Genomic DNA, 17,500 nt, shown 5'->3' with positions numbered 1-17,500 from the left:
TGTGAGAGACGCCTATGAAGGGTTCACATGGATACTCTCCCATGCTGACGTTAGATCAAATTAACCTGGGCCTAGCTCTGTCTGTCTGTCTGTCTGTCTGTCTGTCTGTCTGTCTGTCTGTCTGTCTGTCTGTCTGTCTGTCTGTCTGTCTGTCTGTCCCGTCTGTCTGTCCCGTCTGTCTGTCTGTCTGTCTGTCTGTCTGTCTGTCTGTCTGTCTGTCTGTCTGTCTGTCTGTCTGTCTGTCTGTCTGTCTGTCTGTCTGTCTGTCTGTCTGTCTGTCTGTCTGTCTGTCTGTCTGTCTGTCTGTCTGTCTGTCTGTCTGTCTGTCTGTCTGTCTGTCTGTCTGTCTGTCTGTCCTGTCTGTCTGTCTGTCTGTCTGTCTGTCTGTCTGTCTGTCTGTCTGTCTGTCTGTCTGTCTGTCTGTCTGTCTGTCTGTCTGTCTGTCTGTCTGTCTGTCTGTCTGTCTGTCTGTCTGTCTGTCTGTCTGTCTGTCTGTCTGTCTGTCTGTCTGTCTGTCTGTCTGTCTGTCTGTCTGTCTGTCTGTCTGTCTGTCTGTCTGTCTGTCTGTCTGTCTGTCTGTGTCTGTCTGTCTGTCTGTCTGTCTGTCTGTCTGTCTGTCTGTCTGTCTGTCTGTCTGTCTGTCTGTCTGTCTGTCTGTCTGTCTGTCTGTCTGTCTGTCTGTGTCTGTCTGTCTGTCTGTCTGTCTGTCTGTCTGTCTGTCTGTCTGTCTGTCTGTCTGTCTGTCTGTCCCGTCTGTCTGTCTGTCTGTCTGTCTGTCTGTCTGTCTGTCTGTCTGTCTGTCTGTCTGTCTGTCTGTCTGTCTGTCTGTCTGTCTGTCTGTCTGTCTGTCTGTCTGTCTGTCCTGTCTGTCTGTCTGTCTGTCTGTCTGTCTGTCCTGTCTGTCTGTCTGTGTCTGTCTGTCTGTCTGTCTGTCTGTCTGTCTGTCTGTCTGTCTGTCTGTCTGTCTGTCTGTCTGTCTGTCTGTCTGTCTGTCTGTCTGTCTGTCTGTCTGTCTGTCTGTCTGTCTGTCTGTCTGTCTGTCTGTCTGTCTGTCTGTCTGTCTGTCTGTCTGTCTGTCTGTCTGTCTGTCTGTCTGTCTGTCTGTCTGTCTGTCTGTCTGTCTGTCTGTCTGTCTGTCTGTCTGTCTGTCTGTCTGTCTGTCTGTCTGTCTGTCTGTCTGTCTGTCTGTCCCGTCTGTCTGTCTGTCTGTCTGTCTGTCTGTCTGTCTGTCTGTCTGTCTGTCTGTCTGTCTGTCTGTCCGTCTGTCTGTCTGTCTGTCTGTCTGTCTGTCTGTCTGTCTGTCCCCGTCTCTGTCTGTCTGTCTGTCTGTCTGTCTGTCTGTCTGTCTGTCTGTCTGTCTGTCTGTCTGTCTGTCTGTCTGTCTGTCTGTCTGTCTGTCTGTCTGTCTGTCTGTCCGTCTGTCTGTCTGTCTGTCTGTCTGTCTGTCTGTCTGTCTGTCTGTCTGTCTGTCTGTCTGTCTGTCCGTCTGTCTGTCTGTCTGTCTGTCTGTCTGTCTGTCTGTCTGTCTGTCTGTGTCTGTCTGTCTGTCTGTCTGTCTGTCTGTCTGTCTGTCTGTCTGTCTGTCTGTCTGTCTGTCTGTCTGTCCCGTCTGTCTGTCTGTCTGTCTGTCTGTGTCTGTCTGTCTGTCTGTCTGTCTGTCCTGTCTGTCTGTCTGTCTGTCTGTCTGTCTGTCCCTGTCTGTCTGTCTGTGTCTGTCTGTCTGTCTGTCTGTGTCTGTCTGTCTGTCTGTCTGTCTGTCTGTCTGTCTGTCTGTCTGTCTGTCTGTCTGTCTGTCTGTCTGTCTGTCTGTCTGTCTGTCTGTCTGTCTGTCTGTCTGTCTGTCTGTCCCGTCTGTCTGTCTGTCTGTCTGTCTGTCTGTCTGTCTGTCTGTCTGTCTGTCCCTGTCTGTCTGTGTCTGTCTGTCTGTCTGTCTGTCTGTCTGTCTGTCTGTCTGTCTGTCTGTCTGTCTGTCTGTCTGTCTGTCTGTCTGTCTGTCTGTCTGTCTGTCTGTCCCGTCTGTCTGTCTGTCTGTCTGTCTGTCTGTCTGTCTGTCTGTCTGTCTGTCTGTCTGTCTGTCTGTCTGTCTGTCTGTCTGTCTGTCTGTCTGTCTGTCTGTCTGTCTGTCTGTCTGTCTGTCTGTCTGTCTGTCTGTCTGTCTGTCTGTCTGTCTGTCTGTCTGTCTGTCTGTCTGTCTGTCTGTCTGTCTGTCTGTCTGTCTGTCTGTCTGTCTGTCTGTCTGTCTGTCTGTCTGTCTGTCTGTCTGTCTGTCTGTCTGTCTGTCTGTCTGTCTGTCTGTCTGTCTGTCTGTCTGTCTGTCTGTCTGTCTGTCTGTCTGTCCCGTCTGTCTGTGTCTGTCTGTCTGTCTGTCTGTCTGTCTGTCTGTCTGTCTGTCTGTGTCTGTCTGTCTGTCTGTCTGTCTGTCTGTCTGTCTGTCTGTCTGTCTGTCTGTCTGTCTGTCTGTCCCGTCTGTCTGTCTGTCTGTCGTCTGTCTGTCTGTCTGTCTGTCTGTCTGTCTGTCTGTCTGTCTGTCTGTCTGTCTGTCTGTCTGTCTGTCTGTCCGTCTGTCTGTCCTGTCTGTCTGTCTGTCTGTCTGTCTGTCTGTCTGTCTGTCTGTCTGTCTGTCTGTCTGTCTGTCTGTCTGTCTGTCTGTCTGTCTGTCTGTCTGTCTGTCTGTCTGTCTGTCTGTCTGTCTGTCTGTCCCGTCTGTCTGTCTGTCCCGTCTGTCTGTCTGTCTGTCTGTCTGTCTGTCTGTCTGTCTGTCTGTCTGTCTGTCCCGTCTGTCTGTCTGTCTGTCTGTCTGTCTGTCTGTCTGTCTGTCTGTCCTGTCTGTCTCTGTCTGTCTGTCTGTCCCGTCTGTCTGTCTGTCTGTCTGTCTGTCTGTCTGTCTGTCTGTCTGTCTGTCTGTCTGTCTGTCCCGTCTGTCTGTCTGTCTGTCTGTCTGTCTGTCTGTCTGTCTGTCTGTCTGTCTGTCTGTCTGTCTGTCTGTCTGTCTGTCTGTCTGTCTGTCTGTCTGTCTGTCTGTCTGTCTGTCGGTATCTTATTCTCCTCTGCTTAACCAACACATTGTGTATGAGTTGTTACTCTCCTCTACTTAACCAACACAGTGTGTATGAGCTGTTACTCTCCTCTGCTTAACCAACACAGTGTGTATGAGCTGTTACTCTCCTCTCTGCTTACCCAACACATTGTGTATGAGCTGTTACTCTCCTCTCTGCTTAACCAACACATTGTGTATGAGCTGTTACTCTCCTCTCTGCTTAACCAACACATTGTGTATGAGCTGTTACTCTCCTCTCTGCTTAACCAACATATTGTGTATGAGCTGTTACTCTCCTCTTGCTTAACCAACACAGTGTGTATGAGCTGTTACTCTCCTCTACTTAACCAACACAGTGTGTATGAGCTGTTACTTCCTCTGCTAACCAACACTCTGCTTAACCAACACAGTGTGTATGAGCTGTTACTCTCCTCTGCTTAACCAACACAGTGTGTATGAGCTGTTACTCTCCTCTCTGCTTAACCAACACAGTGTGTATGAGCTGTTACTCTCCTCTGCTTAACCAACACAGTGTGTATGAGCTGTTACTCTCCTCTGCTTAACCAACACAGTGTGTATGAGCTGTTACTCTCCTCTGCTTAACCAACACAGTGTGTATGAGCTGTTACTCTCCTCTGCTTAACCAACACAGTGTGTATGAGCTGTTACTCTCCTCTGCTTAACCAACACAGTGTGTATGAGCTGTTACTCTCCTCTGCTTAACCAACACAGTGTGTACTCTCCTCTACTTAACCAACACAGTGTGTATGAGCTGTTACTCTCCTCTCTGCTTAACCAACACAGTGTGTATGAGCTGTTACTCTCCTCTGCTTAACCAACACAGTGTGTATGAGCTGTTACTCTCCTCTGCTTAACCAACACAGTGTGTATGAGCTGTTACTCTCCTCTGCTTAACCAACACATTGTGTATGAGCTGTTACTCTCCTCTGCTTAACCAACACAGTGTGTATGAGCTGTTACTCTAACCAACACTCTACTTAACCAACACAGTGTGTATGAGCTGTTACTCTCCTCTGCTTAACCAACACAGTGTGTATGAGCTGTTACTCTCCTCTGCTTAACCAACACATTGTGTATGAGCTGTTACTCTCCTCTCTGCTTAACCAACACAGTGTGTATGAGCTGTTACTCTCCTCTACTTAACCAACACAGTGTGTATGAGCTGTTACTCTCCTCTGCTTAACCAACACAGTGTGTATGAGCTGTTACTCTAACCAACACTCTACTTAACCAACACAGTGTGTATGAGCTGTTACTCTCCTCTACTTAACCAACACAGTGTGTATGAGCTGTTACTCTCCTCTGCTTAACCAACACAGTGTGTATGAGCTGTTACTCTCCTCTGCTTAACCAACACAGTGTGTATGAGCTGTTACTCTGTTTTATAATCCTGGTCATGGAGTTTTTCATTTAACATTTAAAAGTTCTGACATTTGTGGTTGCTTCGTGTAATGCTATGTGACCTACGCATGCCAGTAATCCCTGACAGGCCATTATCCATTCTTCTAAGTCTCCAACACAAATGTCAAATAGATTTTTTGAAAAGCTCTTTTGTACAGGTGTTATCAAATTCCACATTTGTATCACTCCTTCAAAGGGTTTAACTTTTTGTTAATATTAAATCTCCTCCGTATCTTCACAATGGCAGGTTGTGACTCTCAAACAGCAGAAGGGCTGAACCGCAACAGGAATATCTAACCTGATCAATAATCAATAAATAAAGACACAATGCTATCAGTCTTCTGTGCGCTTGGAGCCAACAGCGCTTGGGGCATCTGTCGCTGATGTTCCTCTAGGATGGTTATTCATCTCAAACCTAAGCCGAGACGACTCACTGGTGGCGACCCTGGGTGTTGCAAGAGATCGTTAAGAGGGGTAAGAGGAGGTGTTACTGTGTGAAGAGGAATAGTTCAACTGTTACAGATATTACCATTGCTTTTACTCTCACTGTTACAAATGGTACCACTGTTTTTCTGTTACTGAACTTTGACCTCGGTAATTAGAATTAGACAGATGACTTTTTACTACTTTTTGCTCCCTACTGGAGCTCTCTACTAACATCACACGAGACAGATCACAAAGAGTTTGACGGAGAGGGAAAGCAGGAGACAGAGAGAGAGACAGAGAGACAGAAAGAGAGAGAGAGAGACAGAGAGACAGAGAGAGAGACAGAGAGACAGAAAGAGAGAGAGAGAGAGAGACAGAGAGACAGAGAGAGAGACAGAGAGTGAGAGAGACAGAGAGTGAGAGAGACAGAGAAGAGAGAGACAGAGAGAGCGAGAGACAAAGAGAGACAGAGAGAGGGAGAGAGAGAGAGACAGAGAGAGCGAGAGAGACAGAGAGAGCGAGAGAGTGAGAGAATGAGAGAGAGAGAGAGAGAGAGAGAGAGAGAGAGAGAGAGAGAGAGAGAGAGAGAGAGAGAGAGAGAGAGAGAGAGAGAGAGAGAGAGTGACACACAGAGAGTGAGAGAGACACAGAGAGTGAGAGAGACACAGAGAGAGAGAGACACAGAGAGGGAGTTGGATAGAGACTAGGTAAATATTTTATTCTTCTTGAACTGCACTGTTGGTTAATTAATTGTAAGTAAACATTTCACGGTAAAGTCTACACTTGTTGTATTCGAAGCATGTGACAAATAAAGTTGAATTTACTACTGGCCAGCAACTTCCTGACGTTGGCTTTAGCCCTAACAGGTTCCCAATCTCCTAACCTCATAACTAGATGCCAAGAGTAGCTAGCTTGTCATATCGTAGATGGCATGCCTGCAGGCAAGGTTGGTAAATGTACATTCACACACTCCTATTGAATAATGTGCATTCACACACTCCTCACATTCCTTTAAATCATTTACCCAGATTTGAACAGAGATGTAGAGAAGCATATATCCACCACTTTTTTTTTAAATCATAGAATTAAACATAATGATTATGGCTTTAGATTGCAAGAAAAAAAGTGTTTCGGGTGTTTGAAAAATTCAATTCAGGACATGTACGTGGGGGGGGGGGCTGTCCAGACCTCCCTGCCATCTTCACATACTTTGTCAGATTTTGAAGATTTAGGTCCTGGTCAGTAAAGGGCAGACCCTCACCCTGTCTGGTATTACTACATCCTGGGTACCCAGCAGGGGCAGAGCACAAAGGCCTTGTTTTGTTGTTCCCTCGGACTCTGTGTGTGTAATACTCCCCTCAGGCTACTGTGCTCCCTGAGTTCTGTCTCTGTCCCCTCAGGCTACTGTGCTCCCTGAGTTCTGTCTCTGTCCCCTCAGGCTACTGTGCTCCCTGAGTTCTGTCTCTGTCCCCTCAGGCTACTGTGCTCCCTGAGTTCTGTCTCTGTCCCCTCAGGCTACTGTGTTCCCTGAGTTCTGTCTCTGTCCCCTCAGGCTACTGTGCTCCCCCTGAGTTATGTTCTCTCTGTCCCCTCAGGCTACTGTGCTGTGTTCCCTGAGTTCTGTCTCTGTCCCCTCAGGCTACTGTGCTCCCCCTGAGTTCCCTGTTCTGTCTCTGTCCCCTCAGGCTACTGTGCTCCCTGAGTTCTGTCTCTGTCCCCTCAGGCTACTGTGTTCCCTCAGGAGTTCTGTCTCTGTCCCCTCAGGCTACTGTGCTCCCTGAGTTCTGTCTCTGTCCCCTCAGGCTACTGTGCTCCCTGAGTTCCTCATTATCGCTGTATTACTCCGTTATGTGATGGTGGTTCAATCCAGAGTCAACATCCTTTTTTTAGAATATTCTGTTCTGTCTTAGACAATAACACAAATAAAACAGCGACAGCTAAAACTAAATAATAAGTCCATTATTTTTTTACATTTAACCTTTATTTAACTAGTCAAGTCAGTTAAGAACAAATTATTATTTACAATGACGGCCTACCAGGGAATAGTGGGGTTAAACTGCCTTGTTCATGGGCAGATCAACAGATTTTGAGCTTGTCAACTCTGGGATTCAATCCAGCAAAACCTTTTTGGTTACTAGGGCCCAACGCTCTCTAACCACTAGGCTACCTGCTCTAACCAATAGGCTCTACCTGCTCTAACCAATAGGCTACCTGCTCTAACCAATAGGCTACCTGTTCTAACCAATAGGCTACCTGCACTAACCAATAGGCTACCTGCACTAACCAATAGGCTACCTGCTCTAACCAATAGGCTACCTGCTCTAACCAATAGGCTTCCTGCTCTAACCAATAGGCTACCTGTTCTAACCAATAGGCTACCTGCACTAACCAATAGGCTACCTGCACTAACCAATAGGCTACCTGCTCTAACCAATAGGCTACCTGCTCTAACCAATAGGCTACCTGCTCTAACCAATAGGCTACCTACTCTAACCAATAGGCTACCTGCTTTAACCAATAGGCTACCTTCTCTAACCAATAGGCTAAATGCTCTAACCGATAGGCTTCCTGCTCTAACCAATAGGCTTCCTGTTCTAACCAATAGGCTACCTGCTCTAACCAATAGGCTTCCTGTTCTAACCAATAGGCTACCTGCTCTAACCAATAGGCTACCTGCTCTAACCAATAGGCTTCCTGTTCTAACCAATAGGCTACCTGCTCTAACCAATAGGCTACCTGCTCTAACCAATAGGCTACCTGCTCTAACAAATAGGGCTTCCTGTTTTAACCAATAGGCTACCTGCTCTAACCAATAGGCTACCTGCTCTAACCAATAGGCTTCCTGTTCTAACCATCAGAAGCTCTTTCTTCTATCTTTAGCCTTTAAGTCTGACAAATCCTCAGGACTCCTCTAAGCTATCTACTAATAACAGCACTCTGATGGCTAAATCAACAGATGTGGAAGCTTTGTCAGGTCTTGTGTAGGTATCTATTTCAACGGCGGTGGTAGTTCCCCTCACCGGGAAACAGAACACACACTCAGGGTGTCAGTGCGCCGCTCACTGAGTCATCTGAAAGGTGGCATTTCTCTAAAGGACTTTTAACAGCTTGAGCCTGGGATTAACATCAGCAGGCTGTAATAGGCAAATGCAAACACACACACACACACACACACACACACACACACACACACACACACACACACACACACACACACACACACACACACACACACACACACACACACACACACACACACACACCTTGTTACCTCACACCTGGTTACCCCACACCTGGTTAACCCACACCTGGTTACCCCACACCTGGTTACCCCACACCTGGTTACCTCACACCTGGTTACCCCACACCTGGTTACCTCACACCTGGTTACCCCACACCTGGTTACCTCACACCTGGTTACCCCACACCTGGTTACCCCACACCTGGCTAAACCACACCTGGTTACCTCACACCTGGTTACCTCACACCTGGTTACCCCACACCTGGTTACCTCACACCTGGCTAAACCACACCTGGTTACCTCACACCTGGCTAAACCACACCTGGTTACCTCACACCTGGCTAAACCACACCTGGTTACCTCACACCTGGTTACCCCACACCTGGTTACCTCACACCTGGCTAAACCACACCTGGTTACCTCACACCTGGTTACCTCACACCTGGTTACCTCACACCTGGTTACCCCACACCTGGTTACCCCACACCTGGTTACCTCACACCTGGTTACCTCACACCTGGCTAAACCACACCTGGTGAGGTAGAAGCACACCTTCCTTCCCTTTTACCTCAGCTTGCACCTCCTGCATCTAATCTACAAAGTGACTGAGTAAATACTTTACTGAACCGCTTGGCCCCTTCTCACACTTTAGTCTGCCACACGAACGCATACATACACAATCATTTACATTCTTTAGAAATGCATCATTTCATAGGCATCTTGCTCTCTCTCTCAATTCAATTCAAAGGGCTTTATGGGAAACATGCCATTAAAGTAGATAACATACAAAAGTGAAATAGACAATAAAAATGAACAGTAAACATTATACTAACAGAAGTTCCAAAAGAATAAAGACATTACAAATGTCACATTATGTATATATACAGTGCTGTAACAATGTGCAAATGGTTAAGGTACAAAAGGGAAAATAAATAAATAAACATAAATATCTCTCTCTCTCTCTCTCTCTCTCTCTCTCTCTCTCTCTCTCTCTCTCTCTCTCTCTCTCTCTCTCTCTCTCTCTCTCTCTCTCTCTCTCTCTCTCTCTCTCTCTCTCTCTCTCTCTCTCTCTCTCATACAGACACACATGGCACCCCAGACATCTGTAAAATGGCCTGTAAACTGTGGTTGTTCTGTCTTTGTTATTCATCGTTTCAGCCAAAGCCACAAACAGTAACCGTAACTGAGCTGTTGTTTAGACAGAAGTGTCCCCAACAGAGGCCAGCGGTGGGCACCAAGCCTGCGTCCGTGAACCCTGAACCCAGGGTCAACCACAGTCTGATGTCACTTGACACAGGCCCCATACAGATATCACAGATATGTAATGATATCACGGAGGTATTCTGGTATCACCTAGGGAAACCCCTTTATGTTAATGAACATTCAGCCCCTTTAGAGAGCAAAGTGCCCATTCCACAGACTTATTTAGCTGTCTGGCTGCATTGTTGTTAGCTCCTCACCACTCTGCACAGAAGTTAACCTCTACAGGATCCCCCCCCTCCCCACGGGACGGTTGAGCTAAAGTGCACTAATGTGATTTAGCATGACGTTTTAATTATTTTATTTTTTTAACCTTTATTTAACTAGGCAAATCAGTTAAGAACAAATTCTTATTTTCAATGACGGCCTAGGAACAGTGGGTTAAATGCCTGTTCAGGGGAACAGTGGGTTAAATGCCTGTTCAGGGGAACAGTGGGTTAACTGCCTGTTCAGGGGAACAGTGGGTTAACTGCCTTGTTCAGGGGAACAGTGGGTTAACTGCCTTGTTCAGGGGAACAGTGGATGAACTGCCTGTTCAGGGGAACAGTGGGTTAACTGCCTGTTCAGGGGAACAGTGGGTTAACTGCCTGTTCAGGGGAACAGTGGGTTAACTGCCTGTTCAGGGGAACAGTGGGTTAACTGCCTGTTCAGGGGAACAGTGGGTTAACTGCCTGTTCAGGGGCAGAACGTCAAGAAAATAATGTATTTGTGTTATCTTTTACCAGATTTAATGTGTTATATTCTCCTACATTGATTTAACATTTCCACAATCTTTAAAGTGTTTCCTTTTGAACTAGTATCTAGAATATGAATGTCCTTGCTTCAGGGCCTGAGCTACAGGCAGGTAGATTTGGATATGTCCTTTTAGGCATTTTAGTCCAATCCTTAAGAGGTTTTAACATAGTTGAATAATGCAACCCGGCCAAACTGTTCATTACTGTTCTCAAAACAATGTCCATACAGACTAGAACACTTTACAATGCAAGAAGATATCGGTAGCTTCTAGCTTTAATTGTTGGCTAACTTTCATGGCTTTCTTACAGCTGAATTCACTATAATTTCTTTGTGATAATATGCTAACCATAACACAGAATCTGCTGATTTCAAAGCTGATCGACACCAAAAAATGTATATACTTCTTCATCACCCTCAACTCACGTCTGGTTTGCACTAGATTCCATAGCCACAAAGTCAGATTCCACAGCCACTTCCTGCCTAGCAAATGACATCATTACTAAATGACATCATTGCTTTCTTAAAGGGATAGCGCACATTTTTTAAAATAAAATATACAATTGCTTCTTCTATGCAAATGTTGTTGATCACAACAATAAAACAATAAGTTCTCCTAGCAGTTGCCAATAAAATAAGTCCCAAATGTAAGGGATTATTTGTCATCTGTAGCCCCATGCTATCAGCTAAAACAAGCTGAATAACTCTATGCATTCACACACTCCTATTGAATAATATGCATTCACACACTCCTATTGAATAATATGCATCCACACACTCCTATTGAATAATATGCATCCACACACTCCTATTGAATAATATGCATTCACACACTCCTATTGAATAATGTGCATTCACACACTCCTATTGAATAATGTGCATTCACACACTCCTATTGAATAATATGCATTCACACACTCCTATTGAATAATGTGCATTCACACACTCCTATTGAATAATGTGCATTCACCTGTGTTGTAGTCAGATTGTAAAAAAAAAAAGAAATCAAATTGATTGTATGACTGTATAATTGATTAATTCATCCATACATGGCTATGTCTAAACAATTGAAATGAAAATGTTCAGATGTAATGATATTGAACTCAAAAGATGAACAGTTGAACAGAGCAGGTGCTGAGTTTATCTGTCCGGATCAAGTGTCATTCTGTGACTCTGGTTAATACGCCTTTCGTTTCGGTATCGTTTCGAGTATCGTTATGGTATCGAGTACCGTGAAGCTAAACGTGGTAAACGGTATCGACGACAAAAGTATAGTATAGTACATCGACACTAATACCCACAGTATAGTTCATCAACACTAATACTCACAGTATAGTACATCAACACTAATACCCACAGTATAGTACATCAACACTAATACCCACAGTATAGTACAATTAGTTATATTTGTATTTTCCTGCTAGCAACCTATTAGTTTCCTGTTTGTTTCCTGTTAGTTTCCTGTTAGTTTCCTATTAGTTTCCTGTTAGTTTCCTGTTAGTTTCCTGTTAGTTTCCTGTTAGTTACCTGTTAGTTTCCTGTTAGTTTCCTGTTAGTTTCCTGTTTGTTTCCTGTTTGTTTCCTGTTTGTTTCCTGTTAGTTTCCTGTTAGTTTCCTATTAGTTTCCTGTTAGTTTCCTATTAGTTTCCTGTTAGTTTCCTGTTAGTTTCCTGTTTGTTTCCTGTTAGTTTCCTGTTAGTTTCCTATTAGTTTCCTGTTAGTTTCCTATTAGTTTCCTGTTAGTTTCCTGTTAGTTTCCTGTTTGTTTCCTGCTAGATACCTATTAGTTTCCTGTTAGTTTCCTGCTAGATACCTATTAGTTTCCTGTTAGTTTCCTGTTAGTTTCCTGTTAGTTTCCTGCTAGATACCTATTAGTTTCCTGTTTGTTTCCTGTTAGTTTCCTGTTAGTTTCCTGTTAGTTTCCTGTTAGTTTCCTGTTAGTTTCCTATTAGTTTCCTGTTAGTTTCCTGTTAGTTTCCTGTTAGTTTCCTGTTAGTTTCCTATTAGTTTCCTGTTAGTTTCCTGTTAGTTTCCTGTTTGTTTCCTGCTAGATACCTGTTAGTTTCCTATTAGTTTCCTGTTAGTTTCCTATTAGTTTCCTGTTAGTTTCCTGTTAGTTTCCTGTTAGTTTCCTGTTTGTTTCCTGCTAGTTTCCTGTTTGTTTCCTGTTAGTTTCCTGTTAGTTTCCTGTTAGTTTCCTGTTAGTTTCCTGCTAGATACCTATTAGTTTCCTATTAGTTTCCTGTTAGTTTCCTGTTAGTTTCCTGTTAGTTTCCTGCTAGATACCTATTAGTTTCCTGTTAGTTTCCTGTTAGTTTCCTGTTAGTTTCCTGTTAGTTTCCTGTTAGTTTCCTGCTAGATACCTATTAGTTTCCTGTTAGTTTCCTGTTAGTTTCCTATTAGTTTCCTGCTAGATACCTATTAGTTTCCTGTTAGTTTCCTGCTAGATACCTATTAGTTTCCTGTTAGTTTCTTAATTGTTTGCTGTTTGTTTCCTGTTAGTTATCTATTAATTTCCTGTTAGTTTCCTATTCGTTTCCTGTTAGTTTCCTATTAGTTTCCTGTTAGTTTCCTGTTAGTTTCCTGTTAGTTTCCTGCTAGATACCTATTAGTTTCCTGTTAGTTTCCTGTTAGTTTCCTGTTAGTTTCCTGCTAGATACCTATTAGTTTCCTGTTAGTTTCCTGTTAGTTTCCTGTTAGTTTCCGGTTAGTTTCCTGTTAGTTTCCTGTTAGTTTCCTGCTAGATACCTATTAGTTTCCTGTTAGTTTCCTGTTAGTTTCCTGCTCATCTCCTCTCCAACGTGACCCATCCTTGAGATAGGCCTAATACACACACACACACACACACAAACACTTTCACCCTCACACACACTCACAAGCACACACACACGCACTCTCACACTCACACACACTCCTCTTCTCCAGCACTCTAACGGCCACTTTACGCTTTGACAATGTGACATCCTTCTCCTACCGTCCAATCCTAATCTTTAAACCCCTTGTTTGAACAGCGGCCGTACATAAAACATCTCCCTCCATTTTTTATTTCTTTGTAAAGGAGGGGTGAAAGTGAAACAATGGAGGGGGGCGACATCATTTTGACCTTGTGACACAGGAAACCCCAGAGAAGCAGAGTGACATCTCTGTCACTGTGGACTCCTGTCACAGGGCCACTGGTTATAGAGTCTAAGAAGGCATCCTATTCCCTACACAGTGCACTACTACTGGTTAAAATGAAGTGCACTACTACTGGTTAAAAGGAGTGCACTACTACTGGTTAAAAGAAGTGCACTACTACTGGTTAAAAGGAGTGCACTACTACTGGTTAAAAGGAGTGCACTACTACTGGTTAAAAGGAGTGCACTACTACTGGTTAAAAGAAGTGCACTACTACTGGTTAAAAGAAGTGCACTACTACTGGTTAAAAGAAGTGCACTACTACTGGTTAAAAGGAGTGCACTACTCCTGGTCAAAAGGAGTGCACTACTACTGGTTAAAAGGAGTGCACTACTACTGGTTAAAAGGAGTGCACTACTACTGGTTAAAAAGAAGTGCACTACTACTTGTCAAAAGAAGTGCACTACTACTGGTTAAAAGGAGTGCACTACTACTGGTTAAAAGGAGTGCACTACTACTGGTTAAAAGGAGTGCACTACTACTGGTTAAAAGGAGTGCACTACTACTGGTTAAAAGGAGTGCACTACTACTGGTTAAAAAGGAGTGCACTACTACTGGTTAAAAGGAGTGCACTACTACTGGTTAAAAAGAGTGCACTACTACTGGTTAAAAGAAGTGCACTACTACTGGTTAAAAGGAGTGCACTACTACTTGTCAAAAGGAGTGCACTACTACTGGTTAAAAGGAGTGCACTACTACTTGTCAAAAGAAGTGCACTACTACTGGTTAAAAAGAAGTGCACTACTACTGGTTAAAAGAAGTGCACTACTACTGGTTAAAAAGGAGTGCACTACTACTGGTTAAAAAGAAGTGCACTACTTAAGAGATAGAGTGCCATTTTGGGATGTAGTCTAATCGTGTTTAGTGATGGGCTGAGAAGAGAAGTATCAGCTTAGGCCAGTCAACCCAGGCAGCTCTGTCCCATTCAACTAACTCTGTCAGTCAATACAACCCCCCCCCCATTCACAGAGAGGTCCCTGGCTGGATCCTCAGGTCCCTGTCCACTGGCTCTATGGGGAATGACTTGTTGCTTAGTTCTACTATTGGTAAGGGACAGAGGTGTCTCTTGAGTCCTTTTTTTAATAATCAACTACCTCATCTGTAAACTGAGTGGACCTGAAGTCAGTCTGTCTGTCTGTCTGTCTGTCTGTCTGTCTGTCTGTCTGTCTGTCTGTCTGTCTGTCTGTCTGTCTGTCTGTCTGTCTGTCTGTCTGTCTGTCTGTCTGTCTGTCTGTCTGTCTGTCTGTCTGTCTGTCTGTCTGTCTGTCTGTCTGTCTGTCTGTCTGTCTGTCTGTCTGTCTGTCTGTCTGTCTGTCTGTCTGTCTGTCTGTCTGTCTGTCTGTCTGTCTGTCTGTCTGTCTGTCTGTCTGTCTGTCTGTCTGTCTGTCTGTGTGTGTGTGTGTGTGTGTGTGTGTGTGTGTGTGTGTGTGTGTGTGTGTGTGTGTGTGTGTGTGTGTGTGTGTGTGTGTGTGTGTGTGTGTGTGTGTGTGTGTGTGTGTGTGTGTGTGTGTGTGTGTGTGTGTGTGTGTGTGTGTGTGTGTGTTTGCTTCTCAGCCGAACACTAGAGTCCAGAATACCTTAGTTATTTTCTACTGAAGAGAGTCAGACTGGTTGACATGCCGAGAACGTGGCCTTTGGATAGCTGATTGTATGGGCTGTGGCTGTCTGGGAAAGGACAAGGGGACTGTATGGGCTGTGGAGGTCTGGGGGAGGACAAGGGGACTGTATGTGCTGTGGAGTTCTGGGGAGGACAAGGGGACTGTATGGGCTGTGGAGGTCTGGGGAAGACAAGGGGACTGTATGGGCTGTGGAGGTCTGGGGAGGACAAGGGGACTGTATGTGCTGTGGCTGTCTGGGGAGGACAAGGGGACTGTATGGGCTGTGGAGGTCTGGGGAGGACAAGGGGACTGTATGGGCTGTGGAGGTCTGGGGAGGACAAGGAGACTGTATGGGCTGTGGAGGTCTGGGGAGGACAACGGGGCTGTATGGGCTGTGGAGGTCTGGGGGAGGACAAGGGGACTGTATGGGCTGTGGAGGTCTGGGGAGGACAAGGGGACTGTATGGGCTGTGGAGGTCTGGGGAGGACACGAGTATTGTATGGGCTGTGCTTCCACCTACTGGACATTGAGGCAACTTCTTTAATTGGAGGCTCTCATACACACCCTTACACACTCATTGTTATCATGAAGTGTTGTTTATTTGACTCCTCTGTCACACACACACACACACACACACACACACACACACACACACACACACACAGACACAGACACAGACACAGACACAGACACAGACACACACACAGACACAGACACAGACACAGACACACACACACACACACACACACACACACACACACACACACACACACACACACACACACACACACACACACACACACACACACACACACACACACACACACACACACACACACACACACACACACACACACACAGCCATAATAGGCCTCTGTCCTTTTCACTGTCAATACTGTTACTGGCTTACATCATAATCAGCTTCCTGTCCAGCAGAACACAGAGGGAGTAGAAGCCTCTCCTCAGAGCAGCTACCTGTCCAGCAGAACACAGAGGGAGTAGAAACCTCTCCTCAGAGCAGCTACCTGTCCAGCAGAACACAGAGGGAGTAGAAACCTCTCCTCAGAGCAGCTACCTGTCCAGCAGAACACAGAGGGAGTAGAAACCTCTCCTCAGAGCAGCTACCTGTCCAGCAGAACACAGAGGGAGTAGAAACCTCTCCTCAGAGCAGCTACCTGTCCAGCAGAACACAGAGGGAGTAGAAGCCTCTCCTCAGAGCAGCTACCTGTCCAGCAGAACACAGAGGGAGTAGAAGCCTCTCCTCAGAGCAGCTACCTGTCCAGCAGAACACAGAGGGAGTAGAAACCTCTCCTCAGAGCAGCTACCTGTCCAGCAGAACACAGAGGGAGTAGAAACCTCTCCTCAGAGCAGCTACCTGTCCAGCAGAACACAGAGGGAGTAGAAACCTCTCCTCAGAGCAGAGAAAGGGTTCTACATGGAACGCTACAGGGTTCTACATGGAACCTAAAAAGGGTACTACCTGCAATCAAAAAGGGTTATTGAAAGGGTTCTCATATGGGGAAGAACCCGCTAAGGTTCTAGATAACTCTGTGTAGGCTGTCCATCTGAAGATCAATGCATTGCGCTGTGTTTATAAAGCCCCTTGCACAAACATCCATTGTATCTTATTTATTACAGTTAACCTGCAGATGTACGAGCTATCATACCCTGTCTCAGGGATGGCTAACTCTGGAGATCCCTTTCAACCTGAGTTAGGTTAACCTGCAGATGTACGAGCTATCATACCCTGTCTCAGGGATGGCTAACTTTGGAGATCCCTTTCAACCTGAGTTAGGTTAACCTGCAGATGTACGAGCTATCATACCCTGTCTCAGGGATGGCTAACTTTGGAGATCCCTTTCAACCTGAGTTAGGTTAACCTGCAGATGTACGAGCTATCATACCCTGTCTCAGGGATGGCTAACTTTGGAGATCCCTTTCAACCTGAGTTAGGTTAACCTGCAGATGTACGAGCTATCATACCCTGTCTCAGGGATGGCTAACTCTGGAGATCCCTTTCAACCTGAGTTAGGTTAACCTGCAGATGTACGAGCTATCATACCCTGTCTCAGGGATGGCTAACTCTGGAGATCACTTTCAACCTGAGTTAGGTTAACCTGCTATTAGTTATTTTTTGCACTTTCACTTGTGGAATAATCTCAAACTCTCAAACATTTTATAATTTGGTGCCTCACGGGCAATTTAGACAGCTGATTTGAGAACCTGTTTGTTTTCTTTGATTGTTTTTTTTTTATCTCTGTTTTGCTTTTTGCAGTGTATTGATGTGTATATATATTTTTTTTGGTCATTTCAGGGCTCATCTGTAAAAGAGTCCTTGATCTCAGCATGTCTCCCTGTTGAATAAAGGTTAAATAAAACCTGTTTTTCAAGTGGCTCATGACAGATACTACCCCCAACCTTCTACTAACACCCCGGGCCACCAGCCTACATGATGAGTGTACTTACATTCCCCATACTGTCTCTTTGTGCTGGTTCAGGCTTGGTTGGTGGATTAAAGCACAGCGCAGCTGTTGGCCCCGTGATCAAAGAGGATTGGGGCCCCGTCGCTGTCAGTCCCTATGTCAGCGGGGCCGTTCTGTTTGGGAT

The sequence above is a fragment of the Oncorhynchus gorbuscha genome, linkage group LG09 (assembly GCF_021184085.1).
Source record: "Oncorhynchus gorbuscha isolate QuinsamMale2020 ecotype Even-year linkage group LG09, OgorEven_v1.0, whole genome shotgun sequence".
Lineage (NCBI taxonomy): Eukaryota > Metazoa > Chordata > Actinopteri > Salmoniformes > Salmonidae > Oncorhynchus > Oncorhynchus gorbuscha.
This window is presented reverse-complemented; position numbering follows the sequence as displayed.